Below are 21,626 nucleotides of genomic sequence, written 5' to 3' on the forward strand. Positions count from 1 at the left end.
TACATTCATTCTACATTTCTATACAGAAGGGAAAAGTGAATGCAGTTTTAAAATGTAAATCACTTGTTTTCTAATAGTCTTCTTCACAAGTTTACAAGACTGTTAGTAACAAACAATGGTCGACAATTTGAGATACTTTAGGCTTTCTAAAAATATATGTACATAGTGACTTTATTAACAAAATACAGACTGCTTCTGATAGCCTTTAGGGTGCCATGACTTAATGTGTATTGTTTCATAAAATGTTGCAAGTTGTTTAACACTGTGCTGGTTCTCGCACACACGTTCGTGTTTTCCTGTAGAGAAGTACCCTGCGGTCGCAGCGGTGCTGTCAAGCGAGGCCGAGCGGGGGCTCACCCGTCTCCAATGTCGCTCTCTCACTCAGCCCCGAGTTCTTCCCCTCCCCGGGGAACTCGCCCTAGGCGCCTCACGTTTGAGGACTGAATGAAATAAACTAAATATTGGTTCTCTCCAATAACTATTTTCTTCCTCCACCTTCCCTTTGGAGGCAGCAAATTAAAACACAGGATTCTATACCGCTACGCTCTAATAAATTTCCCTTCCACAAGAGCAGGCAAAAGCCCAGATAAAGCGCATTTTTGGCCCTTTATGATGCATTTTTAGAGGAGAGGGGCTGAGATACTAGGAGACTGGAATCAGCCAGTGGAAGAAGCCCTGGGGGCAGAAGTACAAGCGCTTTCCTCTACCCGCTCAATTCCCTTCACCAGGGTCTACACAAATCTGCCTCCCCTGCAGTTTCCTGCTTAGTGTGAAAAAAATGACAGGAAAGTCTTAGGCTATGTCCGTGAGAAAAAAATATGTGAGAAGACACCATATAATGTTAAATGAAACAAAAAAAAAAGTACATATATATATAATGCACATATATACACATATATGTATATCTGTGTGTATGTATGTATGTGTATAGTATGTATATATGTATATAGTTTCTTTATTTTCAAACATTTGGAGATTCTCTAGCTTTTTAATTATTGATTTCTAGCTTAATTACACTGTGGAGAGAGAACATAATATGATTTCTATCCATTGCCATTTGTTGAAATATTGACCAGTATATAGTTATTTTTCCAATTATTTCATGTATACTTGAAAATAATGTGTGTTTTGTATTTGTTGGGTGCAAAACTCTACATATGTCAACTAATGAAATTTATTATTGTGTTGTTTAAATCTTCTCTCTGTTGGTGTTTTTATCTGATTGGCTTTATCATTACTGAGAGAGATTTGTTAAAACATATCAATTGATGACTGTGAATTTCTCTATACTTTTAATTCTGTCAACTTTACTACATAATTTGATCCTGTTTTATTAGGTGCATAAAAATCTAAAATTGTTATATTTTCCTGTGGAATGTACTCTTTTATCATTATGAAATATCCTTCTTTAACTGGGTTACTGCTTCTTGCTGTATGTAGTCTCCTTTGTTTGATATTATTAAAGCTACACCAATTGTATTTCCCTTAGTATTATCATGGAATATCTTTTCTTAAATTCTTTTACTTTAAACCTTTCTGTGTCTTTATATATAAAACATGTCTCATGTAAGCATTATAAAGTTTTTTTAATCCAGTCTGACAATATTTGTCTTTGGAGTATTTAGTTCATAATGTATAATGGTTGTAGATAATATCAGTTAGTTATAGTTATAAATCATATTAAGGTATACTTACTATATTATCTTTTGTTTTCTATTTCTCCTATCTCATTTCTGTCCCTTTTTTCCTTTCTTACATTCTTTTGGATTAAAATTAATTATTTATTCTTCAGTTTCCACCACTTCATTAACTTATTAGTTCTACATGCTTTTATCATTCTTTGAGAGGTGTAATCCTAGAGATTATTATATGTATGCTGGATTTATTAAAGTCTAACCTAAATTATTACTTTTACAACCTCCCAAAAATGCAAGGACTTTTAACACTTAACCTCCGTTTACTGCCCTCCTCCTTCTGAGCTACTCTTAACATGTATGTTAAATCTACATATACTTTCAACCCTACAGAACATTGTTATTATTGTTTGAAATAGTCAATATGCTGTCATATGTACCCACATATTTGTATTTCTGGTGCTCCCGATTCCTTCTGCATTAATTTCCTGCCATCTGGTATCATTTTCCTTATAATTAAACAACTCCCTTAATATTTACTTACTATTCTGCTGATGATAAACTCTTACTGTTGTTGTTGTTCTTCTTTTTGCCTGAAATTTCTTTATTTCCTCTTCATTTTTGAAGGATGTTTCACTGGATATGAAATTCTAGATTTTCAGTTGTTTTATTTCAACAGTTTCGATAATATTCCAATTTCTTCTTGCTTCCATTGTTTCAATTAGAAAAGTGGTTTCCTGTCTTACAGTAGCTCTTTTGTAGGTGATTTTCCTTTTTTCTGTAATTGTTCTTTAATTATGGCTTTGATTTTGTCTTTCAGAAACTAAACTATGATGGTCTAAAAGTGATTTTCTTTTCATTTAACCAGGTTTTGATTTTTAGAGCTTCTAAAATCTGTGACTTGATTTTTTTTTTTCAAGTTTGGAAAATTCTCAGCATTCTCTCGTCAGAGTTTGGTTCTGTCTCATTCTCTCTCTTTTCTCCTACTGGGGCTCCAATTATGTGTGTATTAGACCTTCATGCTTTTTTCTGTGTTTCTCACCCTTTTTCCTCTCTGCACTTCAATCTGGTCCTCTAAATCCTGACTTTCTTGGTTGCTCTGCAATGCCTTCAATTTAGTCTTTTCTCAATTTCTATGGTGGTTCATAACAGGAGGGTTTATGTGATACAGGCTACTTCATCGTAACTAGAAGCAGAAGTTAATATATAAAATTTTCTATACTGTACAACACCAAATTAAAAAATATATGTGTATGTTTCCATATAGATAATTATGTGTTAAGTATGTGTAATTATGGAAGGATGTACCCCAAAATGTTAAAACTATTTCAGCAGGATGTGAGTTTGGTGGTAATTTTCATTTTCTTTGCACTTTTCTGAATTTCCAAAACTTTTTTTATAGGGAAGATATATTACTTTTATAATAGTAAAAAATCATATTTATAAAAATCACCATAATAGTACTTTGTGGTCCTGAAATCCTGACTACTGAGAAGAAATTAAGAATATATAAGGAAGGTATTTCTTCCAGTACTTGTGAAATTACTATAATCACTAAAAATAGTGAATAAATAGATATATAAAGTAAACATTTATGTAGAAAACATGCCTTGTATATTCTGAAGTTCACCCACAAGATTGCCAAAACAGAGATTTTTCAATAGCAGTTTGTACTGCTTAAACCAATTTTTAAATTAGTAACAAAATGTTTAACTCAACCACCTCTTATTTTGAAAAGTATGTAATTGGATATTTGAATGTTGAATATCTAGTGTAATCATCATATCTTAGTTTAGTGCTGCTGTAACTTCCAAAATGATTTTTCCTTGGCCTAGAAAAAAATTTATTCAAGGCAAAAATCAAAAGTAGAAACATTAAACTCATAATACTTGTCATAGTAAAAGACTGAATGTTTTCTCCCTAAAATCATCAACAGGAAAAGGATGTCTTCTCTCAACACTTCTATTCAACCTGGTACAGGGGGTTCTAGCCAGTGCAATAAGGAAAGAAACAGAAATAAAAGATATCCAGATTGGGGACAAGGAAGTAAAACTGTCATTATTTGAAGATACCATAATTGTCTATTAAGAAAATCCCATGGACTCTACAAAAACACTACTAGAACTAATAAATGAGTTTAGCAAGATTGCAGGATACAAGATCCATAAAAAAGTCTATCGCATTTCTATATGCTAACAATGTATAATCAGAGATTAAATTTCTTAAAAAATACCATTTACAATAGCATCAAACAATATGAATACTTAGGAATAAATCGTACAGAAGATGTGAAAGACCTATACACTGAACATTACAACACACTGTTTAAAGAAGTTAAGGAAGACCTAAATAAATGGAGAGAGAAATACCATCTACATAGGTCAAAAGACTCAATATTGTTAAGATGTCAATCCTCCCCAAATTGATCTTTAGATCAAGGCAATGACACTCAAAATCACAGCAGACTTTTTGTTTGTTTGTTTTGGTGTATAAATTCACAAACTGATTTTAAAGTAGGTATATAAATGTAAAGGATCTAGAACAATTGCCCAAACAACTTTGAAAAAGAAAAATAAATTTGGAAGACTAACACTACTTGATTTCAAGACTTATTATAAAGCTACAGTAATCAAGACATTGTGGTATTGGTGTAAAGACAAGCAAATAGATCAGTAGAACAGAAAGGAGAGTTTGGAAATAGATCCACACATATATGAACGCCTGATTTTGAACAAAGATTCAAAGGCAATTCAGTGGAGAAAGGATAGTCTTTTCAACAAAGGATGCTGGAACGATTGGATAACTACATGCAAAAAAATGAACTTTAATCCAGGCTTTGCACTATATATAAAAATTAACTCAAAGTGGACCATACACTTAAATGTAAAATCTAGAATTACAAAACTTCTGGAAGAAAAAATTGGAGAAAATCTTTGTGACCTTGGGTTAGGCTAAGATTCTTAGATACAACATCAAAAACACAATCTATAAAAGAACAAATTGATAAATTGGACTTAATTAAAATTAAAAACTTCTTCCGAGCCAGCCCTGATGGTCTAGTCGTTCAAGTTCAGCACTTTCACCACTGTGGCGGCCCGGGTTTGCTTCCTGGCCCCAGAGCCACACCACCTGTCTGTCAGTTGCCATGCTGTGGTGGCAGCTCACATAGAAGAACTAGAATGACTTACAACTAGGATATACAACTACGCACTGGGGCTTTGGGGAGAAAAAAAAAAAGAGGAAGTTTGGCAACAGATGTTAGCTCAAGGCAAATCCTTTCCCGCTTAAAAAAAAAAAAAAAATACATTCCTGACTTAGCATCTTAAAAAAAAACTTCTTCTCTTCAAAAGAGACTGCAAAGAGAATGAAAAGACAAGCTACAGACTGGGAGAAAATATTTGTAAAGTTTATATCTGATAAAAGATTTTTATCTAAATTATTTAAAGAACTCTCAAAATTTAACAATATGAAAATAAACAATTCAGTTTAAAAAGTGGGCAAGAAATATGAAAAGACACTTCACCAAAGAAGATAACTGGATGACAAATAAGCACGTGAGAAGCTGCCCAACATTATTAATCATTAGGCAAATGCAAATTAAAGTCTCTAAGAGATACCGGTATAACACCTATTAGAGTGGCTGAGATTAAAAAGACCGAGGACACCGGGAGATGAAGGAACTGGAGCTCTCATGGACTGTGGTGGGAATGTCAAGTGGTACAACCTCTCTGCAAACCTGTTTGATAGTTTCTTAAAAAGTTACACATACATCTACCATATAATTCCACTTCTAGGTATTTATTCAAAAGAAAAGGAAACGTTCATACAAAGCCTTGCACATGAATATTCACAGCAGCTTTATGTATAATAGCCACAAACTGGAAACAACCCAAATGCCCATCAACAAGTTAATGGTTTAACAAACCATTGTATATCCATACAATGGAATACTACTCAACAATAAAAAGGATACACACTACAACATGGATGAGTATCAAAATAATTATGTTTAGTGACAGAAGGCAGACCAAAAAAAAAGTACATTCTGTCTGATTATATTTATATAAAACTCTAGAAAATCCAACCTAACCTATAGTGACAGAAATCAGGTCAGGTTTTGCTTGGGGAAGGAATAGGAAGGGCACTAGGTAAGGACAGGAGAGAAGGATTACAAAGGGAGGCTGGGAAACTTGTGTGTCAGTTATGGTACCTTAGTAAAGCTATTTAGAAAAGAACGTGTGGGACGACAGGAGGTGGGACTGGGCCACCTAAGACAAGAAGTTGAAACTGAGACTCTTGCGTATGTACAAGCCTGTGAAGAGGGCTCTAGAAAACTCCATTCAGCAGTTCAGAGGGCAGGAAAGGAAGATTTTTCCTAGCTTAGTAGAAAGAAACAAAAATGTACCAAAGACTGAATACTCCAACCCTTTATTTCTAATGGATCTGGAGTCCAGATTTGCACTACTATCTGCTACAAGAATGTCTATGCCTTGAAATCACGGTAAGTACTGGTCTCTGTCCAGGATAGTAGCCACAGTTCTGAAGCTGGCATGTGTCTTGCCTATCCATGTTTTTATATTTTTAGTGCATCTTTGTACTCAAAATATATTTAACATTGTTTTGAGTATTTTGAACATTTACATAAATATTATCATCATCTAAGTATACTTCTGCACTTTGCTTTTATCCAGATTTAACTATTTGATACATTATTATTTGGCCTTTTTAAAAATCCTTTATAGTATATTCTTATATGTAAACACCATACCTTGTCTTAAAAATATGTTTTATCTCTATCCTTGACCCCCCTTCATTCCTTAAATTCCTTTCATTCTTTTCCTTCTGAATTTCATTCCTAATATTGTTATTTGTACTTTATTTTGTGTTAATGAATTTTGCCAGACTACTCTAATAAACTTTTCCAAGATTCAGCTTTTTTTTTTTTTTTTTTTTGTGAGGAATCTCAGCCTTGAGATAACATCCATGCCAATCCTCCTCTTTTTGCTGAGGAAGACTGGCCCTGAGCTAACATCCATGTCCATCTTCCTCCAATTTATGTGGGACGCCACCACAGCATGGCCTGACAAGTGGTGCATCGGTGCGTGCCCGGGATCCAAACCCAGGCTGCCAGCAGCGGAGCGCGCGCACTTAACCACTACACTACGGGGCCGGCCCCCAAGATTCAGCCTTTTGTTTTGTTTATCCTATTCTTTATTTTTCACTTAAAAAAAGTCATCATTAAGAGGAAGATGGGCACGGATGTTAGCCCAGGGCCAGTCTTCCTCAGCACAAAGAGGAGGATTGGCATGGATGTTAGCTCAGGGCTGATCTTCCTCACCAAAAAAAAAAAAAAAAAATGTCATCATTATTTCTTCCCTTCTACTTTCTTTGCACTTGCTCTTTGCTGTCTTTCTAAATTCTGAAAATGATTATTTAGAGTGTCACTTTTTACTTCTTCTGTGTGCACCAAAGTCCACTGAGCATATTGGTCTAAGACATTTAAGAGAATGCCTGATGGATGACTGGAGTATCCACCCCTCGCAACACCTATCACTACATAAGTCCTTGTAAGCTAGTCACAATTCTGGGGAAATTAATGGAGGGATGCAAAGTTGAATAGATTAAATTTATTCCATGCCAATAAAATTTGGGGACTCAAAATTTAAGTAGAGTTATAGAAAACAAATTTATACTTCTTGTTCACCAGACTTTGCAGATTGAAATTTATTCCACTCTATACATTGCAACAAAAAGTCACATGTCCTCTATATGGTGAACATGTCTTCCAAGAAAAGTTTTTAATATTTACATCTTATCTTTTCAATTTGTCAGAGTAATATGAATTTTTCTATGTTATATTCAAATTTTTTGCATCTTGTGATACAGTTTCACCTAATGCCAGAACTCCTGTATGTGGTTTGGCATACATGCGCCATCATTTTAACCATGGGATCTGAACTACTATCCATCAATGAGTTGATTGGGACAATTTATACAACAAGTTTTGGAGTCAGAATTAATTGTATTTGTTTTATGGATTACTCTTTCACTAATGCTCTTGATTTTTTCTCAACTCAATTTTATATAGCTACCATATATTGAGCATCATCTATGTGTCATGCATTATAGCAGATGTATGTGAAAAATATAGAAAGGGGGAATTTATCACCAAAAGATACTTATAGGATATGTAAGCCTATCATAATGTGCGAAATGTAGATACTCTCTAAATAGTTGAAAAGATTATGAAATTGTTGTTAGATTTTTAAAGAGCTAATGGTAGTTTTAGTTTCTTAAAAATAAAAGTGGCCTAATTGAAATATCAATGGATAAAATAGTAAATGTCTTGGATTTGTTTCAAAATACTATATAGGAGGCTGAAAGTAGACGAGAATGTGAACAGGTCAGGATTGCCATGATTTTTGGCACTGGAGAATGAGGAAGTAAGCAATATGAAAGTTCATTATAGTATTCAGTCTACTTTTGTGTATGTTTGAAATTATCCATAATGATTGTTTTTATTAGAGTCATCTTTGATACCTCTTTCTCTATCACTGCCCAAATCTAATGCCTTCCTAAATCCCGTTGATTTTATCTCTTAAATATTTCTGTCTAGAGACCATCCACTTATTTCCACCTGTACCACCAGCAACCTAGTGCAAGATCTCATCATGCCACTGGAACTGCTGCAGTAGCCCCCATCTGGCCTATCAACAGCTGCTCCAACCCCTCAGTCTATTCTTCACATAGGAGACAGAGTGAGCTTTTCAGAATGTAAGTCTGTCCTTAGTACTTCCTGCCTAAAACCCTTCAATGGATCCACATTGTCCTTGAAATAAAGAAAAAACCAAAACCAAACCAAACCAAAACACCTCACCAGTCTACAAGGCCTAGCATGCTTCAGCCCCCATGTACCTTTAAAGCAGCAAATGCTCTCAGGTGATCTTTTCCACCTACTCAATTTAGTACTGAATTGTTGTCATACACCATTATCTTGCCAAATCACCTTACTTAACCTCTCAGCAGGATTCCAGAGAGTTCTCCACTGCCTCTTTGAAATGCTTTCTTCTGTGGACTTCTTAGATACCACACGCTCCTGGTTTTTCTCCTACTCACCAGCCACTTCTTAGATTTCTCTTCTGGCTTCTTCATCTCTGCTTCATCTCTCGCTGCGGGAGTTCCCGGTGTTATGATGCCTGGTCCTCTTCTCCCCTGTCTTCCTCTCGCTTTTCCTCTATCTCCTACTTTCCTCTAGCTATGCTCTCTCCCTGGATGGTCTCATTCAAGCTCCAGGCTTTAAGTGCCATCTATATGCTGAAGCGTTACAAATTTATATCTATAGCTCTAACCTCTTTTTGAGTTTCAAATTGGGCTCTCTGATTGTATACTTGACATCATCATTTGAATTTGTAATAGACACCTCCAACTTAATAGGTCCTATGTTGCAGCCAATCTGCTCTCCTTATCCCGGCCTTCCCTCATTTCAATTAATGGTATGGCCATTCATCCAGTCATTTCAGCCCAAAACCTAAGCCTCAGATCTAATTCTTCTCTTTTTTCTCACACTCAACATCCAATCCATCTGTAAGTCCTGCCATCTCTATCTGCAAAATATACCCCCAATCCAGACACTGCTTACAATCTCCTGTCATCCTAGTCTAAGCTACCACCATCCTTGGCCTGGATTGCTACATCAGCCTCCTAGTCGGTCTCACTTCTTTCTACTCTAGCATATCTATAGTCTAGTTTCTCAGCAGCAAACGAATCTATTTGGTATAAAATCCTCAAATGGCTTCACATTGCTATTAGAATAAAATACAAGCACTATTTCACTACCTAGAGAGTCTATTTGATATGTGCTTGACTTCATCTCCAATTTTTCGTCTAATTTATTTTGCTCCAATCATAGTGGTCTTTGTTGTGCACTTCAAACATTTGAAACTTTTTTCTACCTCCAGGCTTTTGCACTTACTTACTCCTCTGCCTAGGATACTCTTCACTCCTACCATCAAATGTTTTTTTTCTTGTGGTTAATAGGGAGGACTTTAAAGGCTGTCTTTACCACTTACTAGCTCTGCAACCTTGCATAAATTACTTAACCATTTTGTGCCTCAGGTTTTCCTTATTATAGGTTATTTTGAGGGTTTAATGATAATATAGATAAATTATTTAGAATACTGCCTTGATAATAGTAAGCATTCATTAAATATTTTCTCTTGCTGTTTTTAATGTTGTTATATGAGACAAAATAAGATAAATGACTCGTCCAGAATAACACATTTAGTTGGTGTTATACCCAGAATTGAAAAGCTTATTTTCGATCTCCATCAAAGCCACCATGCCATTTCTTAGGGAAAATTTGATGAGGACTGTCTCTATATTGATGCTCCTTCATACATTTAAAATTAAAGCACTAAGAGTCCAGTGTGGATTTTGCCCTTTTCCCGTATATGTTGTTCTCGATAATGATTTTAGGATACATATGCAAGTCCTCAAGTTAGATGATGTCATGTAATAATTCTTATAGGAAAATCCAAGAAAAATAGTAAATTCAAAGTCTAATACATTTTGTCAAGGCATTGAAGATCTGTTTCATGAAAAGTGCAAAGCAATAACACAGTTGGGAGAGTTCTGGTTTTCAGTCTGGCATGTAAAGAGCTTGGGAGTCATCACTCACATCCACTGAAAATCAGTAACACTTCTTGGATCCATCAGAGAACTGAGGTTGGAGGGCACATTGCCACCCTGACAGCTGGACAGGCAGACAGATAAAGAGAGACTTACAGCCGACAGGGAGCAGAGCCACCAACTAGTCAGCAACTGGTAGGGACGATTAGAGGATAAACGACTAATCGCTAAAGAATGAGCATGGACTAGCTTGAGAGGTCAAAACTCCTGGGGCACAGCCCCACACTTTCATGATTTACTTACAGGAGTCCTACCAGCTTCTCACTGGGATTGTCAGAGAAAAATTCCCTTGGGCTTTCTTCAGGGGGAGGGGAAAAATAACCATTTTGAAATACACCCAGACCTTCTGTTTTCCTTAATAAAGTCCTGCCCTCAAGGGAAACTATTTTACCAGTGCCTAACATAAGTGAGGTAAAGGAAATACCCAACTCCAGCCCCCTCTAGGCTTCCTGTCTCACCTAAGGTGGGGTGGGGGGCGGGACTGAGAAGCACTGGTGAAGTTCCCAGCCCAGGGGCACAAGCTCACTAAAAGACTGAGACCTAATCATAGAACATTTCCCCGCCCCCCTCCCCCTCCCCACCACATCAGTGAGGCCTCTGTATAATAACAGGGGAATACAACTGAAGGAACTGCACACCTCAGCCTTTCTGTAAGAAGAAGGAAACCCGAAGACAAGCAAGGATGCTAGAGGGAGTATTAGCCTCTGACACCTACAGCTACAGCAACAGTCAACATAGCATAACTCCTGGCCAGATAAACATAAAACTTCACACTAAATGATTACTAGCCAAAGTTCCTTTTACCCAAGACTGTCTGAGTTTCAACCAAAAATTACAAGACATGCTGAAAGGCAAAACAGTCTGAAGAGATAAAGCAAGCATCAGCACCAGCTTCAGCTATGCAGAGGTTTTGGAACTATCAGGCTGGAATGATTAATTTGCTAAGGGCTCTATCTTAGGTTGGGCTGCTATAACAAGCTACTATAGACTGAGGGACTTAAACCACAGAAATTTATTTCTCATAGTTCTGGAGGGTGCAAGTTCAAGATCAGGGTGCCAGAATAGTTGGGTTCTTGGTTAGAGCCCTATTCCTGGCTTACAGATGGGCAACTTCTCTCTGTATCCTCACATGGCAGAGAGAGAGAGATCATCTCTCTTGTATCTCTTATAAGGGCACTGATCCCATTCATGAGGGTTCCAAAATATATAAAGAAGTCATACAAATCAATAACAGAAACCAAACAATCAGATTAAAAACTAAGCAGAAAAACTGAATATACATTTTTCCAAAGAAGACATACAAATGGCCAACAGGTACATGAAAAGATGCTCAACATCACTAATCATCAGAGAAATGCAAATCAAAACCACAATGAGATATCTACCTCATACATGTTAGAATGGCTATCATTAAAAACACAAGAGACAATAAATGCTGGTGAGGATGTGGAGAAAAAGGAATGCTTGTGTACTGTGGGTGGGAATATAAATTGGTGCAGCCACTATGGAAAACAGAACTACTATATGATCCAGCAATCTCACTTCTGGATATATGTCCAAAGGAAATGAAAACAGGATGTTGAAGAGATATGTGCACTCCCATATTTATTGTACCATTATTCACAATAACCAAGATATAGAAACAGCCTAAGGGTCCATCAATGGATGAATGGATAAAGAAGATATATATATATATATATATATTTATATATATATTGTGTGTGTATGTGTGCACGTGTATATATACATGCACACATACACACACAATTGAATATTATTCAGCCATGAGAAAAAACGAAATCCTGCAATTTGCAACAACACGGATGGACCTTGAGAGCACTGTGCTAAGTGAAATAAGTCAGAGAGTGAAAGTCAAACACTGTGTGTTCTCGCTTATATGTGGAATCTAAAAAAGCCAAAGTCATAGTAACAGAAAGCAGAATTGTGGTTACCAGGAGCTGTGGCATGGGGGACATGGGGCGATAGTCAAAAAGTACAAACTTCCACTTAGAAGATGAGTAAGTTCTGGGGATAGATAGTTTTGTCATCTGTAATCAATAGATAACAATACTGTACTACATATTTGAAAGTTGCTGAGGGAGTAAATCGCAATGTTCTTACCATAAAAAACATATGGTAATTATGTGATGTGATGGACGTGTTAACTAACACTATGTTGCTAATCATATTGTTTATGATTGTTTATGATTGCTGTGTATCAAATCAATGCATTGTACACCTTTAAGTTACAAAATATTATATGTCAATTGTATCTTGATAAAGTTGGAAAAAATTTAAAGCTGTGGCTAGGAAAAAAAAGTCTGGAATTATATAGTTGTGATGGTTGCACTATGTTGTGAATATAATTAATGCCACTGAATTGTTAATTAAAAATTGGTTAAAATGGTATATTTATATAATACATATTGTCCCACAATAAAAAAATTTTTTTTAAAGTAAAGAGATGAAGTAAGATATACCAAAGGAAATCTGGAATAGCTACATTAATTTCAGACATAGCAGATTTCAAACCAAGGTAAATCATCAGTGAAAAGAAATGGCATTATGTAATGATAAAGGAGTCAGTTCTCCAAGAAGACCTCATAATCCTGGATGTGTATGCATCTAACAACCGAGTGTCAAAATACATAAAGCAAAAACTAATAGAACTACAAAAAGAAATAGACAAATCCACTATCCTAGTTGGAGACTTCAACACCCCTCTGTTGGTTTTTGACCACCAGGCAAAAAATCAGTAAGGACATGGTTGAACCGAACAGCACCCTCACTGAACTAGATCTAATTGACATTTATAGAATGTTTCATCTAACAACAGGAGAGTACATGTTATTCTCAAGCTCACATGGTTTATTCACCAAGATAGATCACATTCTGGGCCATAAAACATATATTAACACATTTAAAAGAATAGAAACAATATAAAGTTTTTTCTCAGACCACAGTGGAATTATATTAGAAATCAATAACAGATTGCTGGAAAATCCCAAAATTTTTGGAGATTAAGCAACACACTTTTGAATAACACACAGGGCAAAAAACAAGTCTCAAAAGAAAGTTAAAATATTTTAAACTAAATGAAAATGAAAATACAGCTTATCAAGAATTTGTAGTATGCAGTGAAAGCACTGCTTAGAGGGGAATTTATAGCATTAAATGCATATACTAGAAAAAAATCAAAAATCAATAATCTCAACTTCCACTTTAGGCAAGTAGAGGAAAAAAGATCATATTAAATCCAAAGTAAGCAGAATAAAAGAAATAATAAAAATCAGAGCCAAAATCAATGAAATTGAAAACAGAAAACAATGGAAAGAAATGATACTGATTCTCTACAATCTCTTCCAGAAAACAGAAATAAAGAAAACATTTAATAACTTATTCTGTGACAACAGCATTACCTTAATACCAAAACCATACAAAGACATTACAAGAAAGGGAAACAATGAATCTCTCTCATGAACATAGATGCAAAATCCTCAACAAAATATTAGAAAATTGAATCTAACAATGTTGGATTGTACACCATGTAAAAAGAATTGTACACCATGACCAGGTGGGATTTATCCCAGGTATGCAAGCTTGTTTCAACATTTGAAAATCAATTCATGTAATCTATCACATGAATAGATTAAATAAGAAAAATTACATGATCATATCAATAGATGCAGCAAAAGTATTTGACAAAATCCAACATCCTTTCATGATAAAACTCTCAGCAGGAATAGTGGGGAACTTCATTAACTTGATAAGGAACATTTACGAAAAACCCTCCAGGTGACATCGTAGTTAATGATGAGAAGCTATATGCTTTCCCCCTAAGATTGGGAATGGAGCAAAGATGTCTCCTCTCACCATACTTTTTCGGTATTGTACTGGAAATCCTAGGTAATGCAAACAGATAAGAAAAGGAAATAAAAAGTATATCAATTGGTAAAGAAGAATTAAATGTGTCTTGTGTCACAGATGACGTGATTCCTTATGTAGAAAATCCCAAATAGTCAACAACAACAACAAAAAAGTGATTATCGCAAGGTTACAGGATACACAGTTAGTATTAAAAGCCAATTTCTTTCCTATATACTAGCAATGAACAATTAGAATTTGAAATTAAAAACACAATATCATTTATATTAGCATCAAAAAATGAAATACTTAGGCAGAAATATGTACAAGGTCTATATGAGGAAAACTACAAAACTCTGATGAAACAAAGAGGATTGAAATAAATGGAGACATATTCCATGGTCATGAATAGAAAGACTCAATATTTTTAAGATGTCAGTTCTTCCCCACTTGATCTATAGATTCAATGCAATCCCAAATAAAATCCCAGCACATTATTTTATGGATATCAACAAACTAATTCTAAAGTTTATATAGAAAAGCAAAAGACCAAGAACAGCCAGCACAATACAGAAGAACAACGTCAGAGAACTGACACTACCTGACGTCAAGACTTACTATAAATCTACAGTAATCAAGAGAGTGTGATGTTGGTGAAAGAACAGACAAATAGCTCAATGGAACAGAATAAAGAGCCCAAAAATAGACTCACACAAATATAGTCACTGATCTCTGACAAAGGAGCACAGGCAATTTAATTGAGAAAGGATAATATTCAGACAATGTTAAGACGGCAGCATAGGCGGACTCTGAACTCACCTCCTCCCACAGACACAACAAATTTACAACAATTCTTGGAACAATTACCCCTGAGAAAGAACTGAAAACTGGATAAAAAGAACTCCTGCAACAAGAGACAGTGCTGATTGAGGTGGAAGAGGCAATAACTCCTTTCTGGAGACAAAAAGCCACCCTTGAGTCACAGTGCTTCACAGCCGGCCAGGAGCAATCTAAAGGTACAAAGATTTCCTGGAGGAATGGAGGATCTGAGTGGGGGAGAGTTACCACAATAAGCAGCTTTTGGACTCAGCGCAACTGAGACAAGTGTCATAATATCTGGCTTTGCTGGCATCTAACAATAGGGAATATCCCCAGAAAAGCTATTGGACATAAGGGGGGGAAAAGCCATCTCTTAAGGGGCCATGCATGAATTCACCCATTTTGGAAAGCAACCTAAAATCACCAGAATGAAAGTTGCACTGTCCTTTGGTGAAAAGAGACTCACCTGATAGGCTCTGGGTGCATCTAGGTGAGAGGTGAGACCTCTCCAGGGACTGAGACATTGGTGGCAGCTATTATTGCGACCTAGTATAGGCATGCTGACACAGACTCTGGCAGACGCCACTGGAGTTCTTCCCCTAGCCTGCTAGCCCAGGGTATGCCCCACCCAGTACAGCACCAATTTAATCCAGCTCAGCCAGTGCAGGAAGCCCACCCTAGGGACTGGCCCCATCCAACAGCAAGCCTTCAGGCAACTTGTGGGCCTGCATAGGTGGGGTGCCTGGATTCTCTGCAGCCAGGCGAGTGGGTCCACCTCTGCTGGACAGGGCATGCACAAGATATGGGCTGGCATTGGTGGAGTGTGTGGGGCCTCTGAGGTGGGGTGAATAGGTCTGTTTCAGTGGGTCAGGATGCACACATGGGGCAGGACTGTGTTGATGGGGTGTGTGGCCCTGTGGGCTGTGGGGCTTGTCAACTGCAGCACACTTGTGCTTCTCAAACAGCCACATAGGGAATCAGCCTCATCTTCCAAAGCCCGAAACAATTGGGTGCTCTCATGCCTGGGGCTGGCCCCACATACTGCAATCCTGAGAGAACTGACAGCAGCCTTGCAGGCTGGAGGCCTACAGCAATTGTAAGACCCTGAGCCTAGCAACCAGCCACTCTGGGAGCCTACTCACTTAACAGAAAAACTGCAACAGGAATGTGCTATTTGACCTTGCAACCAACTGTGATGGGGATCCCCCAAACCCAACAAAGTGACTGAAGGGCCCATAGCAGCCACGTGCAGCGAGCATTAAAACCAGCTGGCCAGGGGGACAGCCTAGCCTCCCCAGGCACCTGCAGCAAGAGCAACCCTGTCACAATGGAAGGACACATGTAGCTCACACAGAGGACACTCCTGGAACACTTGGGACTGACGGCAAGAAGGAAGCACATTGCTGGGCCTCATAAGGCATCTCTTACACAAGGCAACCTCTCCAAGATTGGGAGATGTAGCCGACCTACCTAATACATAGATATAAGCAGAGAGATAGAGGCAAAATGAGGAGACAAAGGAATACATTCCAAGTAAGGGAACAGGACAAAACCCCAGAAAAAGAACTAAACAAAACAGAGATAAACAATCTACCTGACAAAGAGTACAAACTAAAAGTCGTAAGGATGCTCGCTGATCTTGGGAGAAGAATGGATGATTTCAGTGGGAACATCAACAAAGAATTGGAAAATATAAAAAAGAACCAATCAGAAATGAAGAATACAATACTGGAAATGAAAAATTCACTAGAGGGACTCAATAGCAGAGTAGATGATACAGAAGAACAGATCAGCAAGCTAGACAAAAGACTAGAGGAAATCACCCAAGCTGAACAAATAAAAAAGAATTAAAAAGAATGAGGACAGTCTAAGGGACCTCTGGGACAACATCAAGTGCACTAACATCCATATTATAGGTGTCCCAGAAGGAGAAGAGAGAGACAAAGGGGTAGAGAATCTACTTCAAGAAATAATAGCTGAAAACTTTCCTAACCTAAGTAAGGAAACAGACATCCAGGTACGGGAATCATAGAGAGCACCAAACAAGGTAAATCCAAAGAGGCCCACACCAAGACACATCATAATTAAAATGTCAAGAATTAAAGATAAAGAGAGAATCCCAAAAGCCGCAAGAGAAAGGTAACAAGTTACATACAAAGGAAAACCCCATAAGGCTATCAGCTGACTTCTCAGCAGAAACCTTACAAGCTAGAAGGGAGTGCCATGATATATTTAAAGTGCTGAAGGGAAAAAACCTACAGCCGAGACTACTCCACCCAGCAAGGTTATCATTCAGAATGGAAGGAGAGATAAAGAGTTTCCCAGACAAGCAAAAACTAAAGGAGTTTATCATCAAGAAAACGGCCTTACAAGAAATGCTAAAGGGACTTATTTAAATGGAAAAGAGAAGAACACAAATAGAAATAAGAAAATTATCAAAAGAAAAAAGCAATAAAATCACTGATAAAGGCAAGTATACAGTAAAGGTTGCAGATAAACTACCTATTAAGATAAGATGAAGATCAAAAGACAAAAGTACTAAAATTATCTATTTCCATGATAAAAGGGTAACAGATACACATGCACAAAAAAAGACATTGGATATGACATCAAGGACATAAAATGTGGGAGGAGGGGAATAAAAGAGTAGAGCTTTTATAAAGAAGTCAAACTAAAAAGATCATCAACTTATTATAGATTGCTATATACGTAGGTTATTACATATGAACCTCATGATAATCACAAACCAGAAACCTGTAATAAATACACAAAAAATTAAGAGAAAGGAACACAAACATAATACTAAAGAAAGCCGTCAAACCACCAAGGAAGAGAGCAAGAGAAGAAGAAAGGAACAGAAAAGAACTACTAAAACACCGAGGGAAAAAAAGGTCAAAAAATGGCAGTAAGTACATAGTTATCAATAGTTACTTTAAACATCAATGGACTATATGCTCCAATCAAAAGGCATAGGGTGGCCTGAGTAGATAAAAAAACAAGACCCAGGGGTTGGCCCTGTGGCCTAGTGGTTAAGTTCACACCCTCTGCTTTAGCATCCTGGGGTTCTCAGGTTCGGATCCCAGGTGCGGATGGTTGCACCGCTTGTCAAGCCATGCTGTGGTGGTATCCCATATAAAGTAGAGGAAGATGGGCACAGATGTTAGCCCAGGGCCAATCTTCCTCACACAAAAAAAAGACCCATATATATGCTGCATACAAAACACACAATTCAGACCTAAAGACACTCACAAACTGCAAGTGAAGGGATGGAAAAAGGTACTCCATGCAAATGGCAATGAAAAGAAAGCTGGGGTAGCAATACTTATATTAGAAAAAATAGATTTTAAAACAAAAACTGTAGCAAGAGACAAAGAGACAAAAGGAACAATCCAACAAGAGGATATAGCACTTGTAAATATCTATCCCCCCAACATAGGAGCACCTAAATATATAAAGCAATTATTAACAGACATAAAAGGAGAAATAGACAGTAACACGATAATAGTAGGGGACTTTAATACTCCACTTACACCAATGGATAGATCATCCAAACAGAAGATAAATAAGGAAATGTTGGCCTTAAATGACACTTTAGACCAGATGGACATAGTGGATATATATAGAACATTCCATTCAAAATACACATTCTTTTCAAATCACATGGAACAGTCTCCAGGATTGATCATATATTAGGCCACAAAACAAGTCTCAATAAATTTAACAAGATTGAAATAATACCAAGCATCTTTTCTGATCACAATGGTATGAAACTAGAAATCAACTACAGGAAGAAAATTGGAAAAGCCACAAACACATGGAGATTAAACAAAATGCTACTGAACAATAATTGAGTCAATAAAGAAATCAAAGGAGAAATCAAAAAATACCTGGAGACAAATGAAAATGAAAATTCAACATGCTAAAATCTATGGGATACAGCAAAAGAGGTTCTAAGAAGGAAGTTTATACAATACAGGCCTACCTCAACAAACAAGAAAAGTCTCAAATAAACAATCTAACAGGGCACCTAAAGGAACTGTAAAAAGAAGAACAAACAAAGCCCAAAATCAGTATAAGGAAGAAAATAATAAAAATCAGAGCAGAAATAAATAAAATAGAGAGTAAAAAAAAATAGAAAAAAATCAATGAAACTAAGAGATGATTCTTTGAAAAGATAAACAAAACTGACAAACCTTTAGCTAAACTCACCAAGAAAAAAAGAGAGGAGCCTCAAATAAATAAAGTCAGAAATGAAAGAGAAAAAATTACAATGGACACCTCAGAAATACAAAAGATTATAAGAGAATACTATGAAAAGCTATACGCCAATAAACTGGATAATCGAGAAGAAATGGATAACTTCTTAGAATTATGCAACCTTCCAAAACTGAATCAAGAAGAAATAGAGAATCCGAATAGACCAATCACCAGTAAGGAAATCGATACAGTAATCAAAAAACTCCCCAAAAATAAAAATCCAGGACCAGATGACTTCCTTGTTGAATTCTACCAAACATTCAAAGAAGGATTAATACCTTTCCTTCTCAAACTCTTCCAAAAAACTGAAGAGGAGGGGAAACTTCCTAACTCATTCTTTGAAGCCAACATAACCCCGATACCAAAACCAGACAAGGACAACACAAAGTAAATTACATGCCAATATCATTCATGAACATCACTGTAAAACTCCTCAACAAAATACTAGCAAATCAAATACAACAATACATTAAAAAAGATCATACAACACGGTCAAGTGTGATTTATTCCAGGGATGCAGGATGGTTCAACATCTGCAAATCAATCAACGTGATACTCCACATTAACAAAGTGAAGAATAAAAATCGTATGATCATCTCAATAGATGCAGAGAAAGCATTTGACAAGATACAGCATCTATTTATGATTTAAAAACTCTGAATAAAGTGGGTATAGAAGGAAAGTATTTCAACATAATAAAGGCCATGTATGACAAACCCACAGCTAATGTCATTCTCAATGAGAAAGACTGAAAGCTATCCCTCTAAGAACAAGAGCCAGACAAGGAAGCCAACTTTCACAACTCTTATTTAACATAGTATTGGAAGTCCTAACCAGAGCAATCAGGCAAGAAAAAGAAATAGAAGGGATCCAAATTGGAAAGGAAGAAGTGAAACTGTCACTATTTTTGCAGATGACATGATTTTATACATAGAAAACACTAAAGAATTCACAAAAAAAAAACTTTTATAAATAATAAATGAATACAGTAAAGTTGCAGGATATAAAAACAACATACAAATATCAGTTGCATTTCTACACACTAACAACAAAGTAGTACAAAGAGAAATTAAGAATACAATCTCAGGGGCTGGCCCCGTGGCTTGGCAGTTAAGTGTGCGTGCTCCACTACTGGCAGCCCAGGTTCGGATCCTGGGCACACACTGACGCACCGCTTGTCCTGCCATGCTGAGGCAGTGTCCCATGTACAGCAACTAGAAGTATGTGCAACTATGACATACAACTATCTACTGGGGCTTTGGGGAGAAAAAGGGGAAAAAAAGGAGGAGGATTGGCAATAGATGTTAGCTTAGGGCCTGTCTTCCTCAGCAAAAAGAGGAGGATTGGCATGGATGTTAGCTCAGGGTTGATCTTCCTTACAAAAAAAAATTTTTTAAAGAATACAATCCCATTTACAGTTGCAACAAAAAAAATAAAATACCTAGGAATAAACTTAACCAAAGAGGTGAAAGACCTGTACACTGAAAACTATAAAACATTGTTGAAAGAAATAGAAGACACAAAGAAATGGAAAGATATTCTGTGTCTTCAGGTTAGAAGATTTAACACAGCTAAAATGTCCATACTTAAAGCAATCTACAGATTCAATGCAATCTTTATCAAATTTCCAATGACATTTTTCACAGAAATAGGACAAAGAATCCTAAAATTTATATGGAACAACAAAAGACCCCGAATAGCCAAAGGAATCCCGAGAAAAAAGAACAAAGCCAGAGGTATCAGACTCTATGATTTCAAAGTATACTACAAAGCTATAGTAACCAAAACAGCATAGTACTGACACAAAAACAGACACACAGATCAATGGAATAGAATCAAGAGCCCAGAAATAAACCCACGCATCTATGGACAGCTAATTTTCAACAAGGAAGCCAAGAACAGACAACTGAAAAAGGAAAGTCTCTTCAATAAATGGTGTTGGGAAAACTGGACAGCCACATGCAAAAGAATGAAAGTAGACCATTATCTTACACCATACAAGAAAATTAAATGGATTAAAGACTTGAGTAAGACCTGAAACCATGAAACCTCTAGAAGAAAACATAGGCTGTATGTTCTTCAACATCTATCTTAGCAGCATATTTTCAAGTACCATGTCTGACCGGGCAAGAGAAACAATAGAAAAAATTAACAAATGGAACTACATCAAGCTAAAAAACTTCTGCGCAGCAAAGGAAACCATCAACAAAATGAAAAGGCAACCTAACAATTGGGAGAAGATGTTTGCAAACCTTATATCTGATAAAGGGCTAATGTCCAAAATATATAAAGAACTCATACATCTCAACAACAAAAAAACTAACAACCCAATTAAAACATTGGCAAAAGACCTCAACAGACATT

Source organism: Ceratotherium simum, chromosome 31, assembly GCF_057802395.1.
Source record: "Ceratotherium simum simum isolate JZ-2026a chromosome 31, ASM5780239v1, whole genome shotgun sequence".
Taxonomy (NCBI): Eukaryota; Metazoa; Chordata; class Mammalia; order Perissodactyla; family Rhinocerotidae; genus Ceratotherium; species Ceratotherium simum.